Below are 4,373 nucleotides of genomic sequence, written 5' to 3'. Positions count from 1 at the left end.
GTCCTTGTTAAATGTTTCTTGCATTTTCTCTATTCTATTTCCAAGATTTAGGACCATCTTTACTATCATTATTCTGAATTCTTTTTCAGGTAGACTGCCTATTTCCTCTTCATTTGTTAGGTCTGGTGGGTTTTTACCTTGCTCCTTCATCTGCTGTGTGTTTCTCTGTCTTCTCATTTAGCTTATCTTACTGTGTTTGGGGTCTTCTTTTCGTAGGCTGCTGGTTCGTAGTTCCCATTGTTTTTGCTGTCTGGCCCCAGTGGCTAAGGTTGGTTCGGTGGGTTGTGTAGGCCTCCTGGTGGAAGGGACTTGTGCCTGTGTTCTGGTAGATGAGGCTGGATCTAGTCTTTCTGGTGGGCAGGTGTATGTCTGGTGGTGTGTTTTGGGGTGTCTGTGGCCTTATTATGATTTTAGTCAGCCTCTCTGCTAATGGATGGGTCTGTGTTCCTGTCTTGCTATTTGTTTGGCATAGGGTGTCCAGCACTGTATCTTGCTGATTATTGAGTGAAGCTGGGTCTTGGTGTTGAGATGGCGATCTCTAGGAGATTTTCACTGTTTGATATTACGTGGAGCTGGGAGGTCTCTTGTGGACCAGTGTCCTGAAGTTGGCTTTCCCACCTCAGAGACACAGCACTGATGCCTGGCTGGAGCACCAAGAGCCTTTCGTCCACACAGCTCAGAATAAAAGGGAGAAAAAATAAGAAAGAAAGAAAGAAAGAAAGAAAGAGAGAGAGAGAGGGAGGGAGGGAGGGAGGGAGAGAGAGAGAAAGAAAGAGAAAGAAGATAAAATAAAATAAAGTAAGGTAAAATTAAGTAAAGTTATTAACATAAAAAATAATTAGGAAAAATATTTTAAACAGTAAAAGGAAAAAATAGAAAAAAAAAACGGACAAACAGAACCCTAGGACAAATGGTGAAAGCAAAGCTATACAGACAAAATCTCACATAGAAGCATACATATACACACTCACAAAAAGAGGAAAAGGGGAAAACATAATAAATCTCGCCCCCAAGGTCCACCTCCTCAATTTGGGGTGATTCATCATCTATTCAGGTATTCCACAGATGCAGGGTACATCAAGTTGATTGTGGAGATTTAATTTGCTGCTCCTCAGGCTGCTGTGAGAAATTTCGCTTTCTCTTCTTTGTTAGCACAGCTCAAGGGTTTCAGGTTTGGATTTGGCCCCGCCTCTGCGTGTAGCTCGCCTGAGGGCGTCTGTTCTTCACTCAGACAGGACGGGGTTAAACGAGCAGCTGATTTGGTGGCTCTGACTCACTCATGCCACGGGGAGGGAGGGGTACGAATGCGCCATGAGCCTGTGGCAGCAGAGCCCAGCATGACGTTGCACCAGCCTGATGCACGCTGTGCATTCTTCTGGGGAAGTTGTCCCTGGATCACGGGACCCTGGCAGTGGTGGGCTGCACAGGCTCCTGAGAGGGGAGGTGTGGATAGTAACCTGTGCTCGCACACAGGCTTCTTGGTGGCTGCGGCAGCAGCCTTAGCGTCTCATGCCCATCTCTGGTGTCTGTGCTGATAGCCGCAGCTCGCCCGTCTCTGGAGCTCTTTAAGCGGCACTCTGAATCCCCTCTCCTCGCGCACCAGGTAACAAAGAGGCAAGAAAACGTCTCTTGTCTCTTTGGCAGCTCCAGCCCTTTTCCCGGACTCCCTCCTGGCTAGCCGTGGCACACTAGCCTCCTTCAGGCTGTATTCACGCCACCAACACCAGTCCTCTCCCTGCGATCCGACCAAAGCCTGAGCCTCAGCTCCCAGCCCCTGCCCGCCCCGGTGGGTAAGCAGACAAGCCTCTCAGGCTGGTGAATGCTGGTCGGCACCGATACTCTGTGCAGGAATCTCTCCTCTTTGCCCTCCGCACCCCTGTAGCTGCACTCTCCTCCATGGCTCTGAAGCTTCCCCCCTCTGCTACCCGCAGTCTCCGCCCACGAAGGGGCTTCCTAGTGTGTGGAAACCTTTCCTCCTTCACGGCTCCCTCCTACTGGTGCAGGTCCCATCCCTATTCTTTTGTCTCTGGTTTTTCTTCTTTCTTTTACCCTACCCATGTACGTGGGGAGTTTCTTGCCTTTTGGGAGGTCTGAGGTCTTCTGCCAACATTTAGTGGGTGTTCTGTAGGAGCAGTTCCACGCGTAGATGTATTTCTGATGTGTCTGTGAGGAGGAAGGTGATCTCTGCATCTTACTCTTCCACCATCTTCCGAGATTCCCCTCCACTGCTTTTAAAATGAGAGGTTAGCAGGTTCCTGTTTGTCTGAGGGAGAGACATTAGCTTATTCCTCAAGGCTGTTCATTACAAACACACTCCCAAGAAATGACTCAGGTGAAATGCTGTCAGGGTATACATTCTTTTTCTTTGTTTCTTTTTTTTTTTTTATTGAAGAATTGTTGGCTTATAATATTACATTAGTTTCAGATGTACAACATAATGATTCAGCATTTGAGTATATTACAAAATGATCACCTTGATGAGTCTAGTAAACATCTGTCCCCATCCACAGTTACTGCAATATCATGAACCATATTCTTTATTCTGTATATTAAATTCTTTTCAATTTTTATCATATAACTGGAATTTTGTACTTCTTATACCCTTTCACTTGTCTTGTCCATGACCCACTCCCCTCCTCTTTTGCAACCACCAATTTTTTCACTGTTTCTGTAAGATTTGTTTTGTTGTGTTTATTTTGTTTTTAGATTACACATGTAAGTGAGATCATGTGGTATTTGTCTTTCTCTATGTGACTTACTTCACTGAGCATAATACTCTCTAGGTCCATCCATGTTGTCAAAATGTCAAGATTTTATCTTTTTATGGCTGAGTAATATATAACTGTATATGTACATTTGTATATACATATATATGAATATATCTACATATATGTATAGATACATGTATATATGTATACATGTGTATATGTATGTGTGTATATGTGTATGTGCATTGTGTATATTCATATGTGTGTATGTGTATATATGTATGTGTGTGTGTGTATATATATATAAATCACTTATCCATTTGTCTGTCATTGAACATTTAGGTTTCTACCATATATTGGCTATTGTAAGTTATGTTGCAATTAACACAGTGGTGCATGTATATCTTTAAATTCGTTTTTTGCTTTGTTTTGTTTTCTTTGGATAAATAACCAAATGTGGAATTGCTAACTCATATGGTAGTTGTTTTTTATGTTTTAAGAACCCTCCGTAATGTTTTCAATAGCTGGCTGCACTGATTTACATTCTTAGCAACAGTGCAAGGTGAGTGCTCTTTTCTCCACATCCTCAGCAACACTTATTAATTGTTGTCATTTTGATGATAGCCATTCTGACACCTGTAAGGTGATCTCTTTTTGTGGTTTTGATTTGCATTTCCCTCCCGATGATTAGGGATGTTGAGCATGTTTCCATGTGATTTTTAGCATCTTTTTTTTTTGGCAAAATGTGTACTCAGATCCTCTACCCACTTTTTTTTACTTTATTTATTTTTTAAAAGTATAATTTATTTACAATATTATATGAGTTTCAGGTGATCTGGGAGTTTTTACAGATTACACTTGATTAAATGATTTTACAAGAGAATGGCTATAATTCCCTGTCTTATACAATATATCTTTGTTGCTTATCTGTTTTATACAAAGTAGTTTGTACCTCTTAAGCCCATACCCCTAATTTGCCCCTCCCCCCTTACCTGTCCCCAATAGTAACCACTAGTTTGTTTATAGATCTGTGAGCCTGTTTCTGTTTTGCATATACATTCATTTGTATTATTTTTAGATTCCACATATAAATGATATCACACAGTATTTGTCTTTCTCTGACTTACTTCATTAAGCATAATATTCTCGAGGTCCATCCACGATGCTGCAAATGGCAGAATTTCATTTTTTATGGCTGTGTAATATTCCACCGTACATATATACCATATCTTCTTTATCCATTTGTCTGTTCATGGGCATTTCAGTTGCTTTCATATCTTGGCCATTGTCAATAGTGCTGTTATGCATATTGGGGTTTATGTATCTTTTTGAATTAGTGTTTTCATTTTTTTCCTAGATAGGTACCCAGGAGAGTTATTGATGGATCATATGGTAGTTCTACTTTTACTTTTTTGAGAAACCTCCATCCTATTTTCCATAGTGCCTGCAACAATTTACAATCCTACCCACAGTGTACAAAGGTTCACTTTTCTCCACATCCTCTCGAAAATTTTGTATTTGTAGACATTTTGATGAGAGCTATTTTGACAGGTGGGGGTTGATATCTCATTGTTGCTTTGAATTGAACTTCTCTAATAATTAGTGATGTTGAGCATGTTTTCATCTGCCTTTTAGCCATCTGTATCTTCTTTGGAAAGATGTCTA

The sequence above is a fragment of the Neophocaena asiaeorientalis genome, unplaced genomic scaffold (assembly GCF_003031525.2).
Source record: "Neophocaena asiaeorientalis asiaeorientalis breed wild unplaced genomic scaffold, Neophocaena_asiaeorientalis_V1.1 scaffold457, whole genome shotgun sequence".
Lineage (NCBI taxonomy): Eukaryota > Metazoa > Chordata > Mammalia > Artiodactyla > Phocoenidae > Neophocaena > Neophocaena asiaeorientalis.
The sequence above is the reverse complement of the archived record's forward strand: the minus strand, read 5'-3'. Positions refer to the sequence as shown.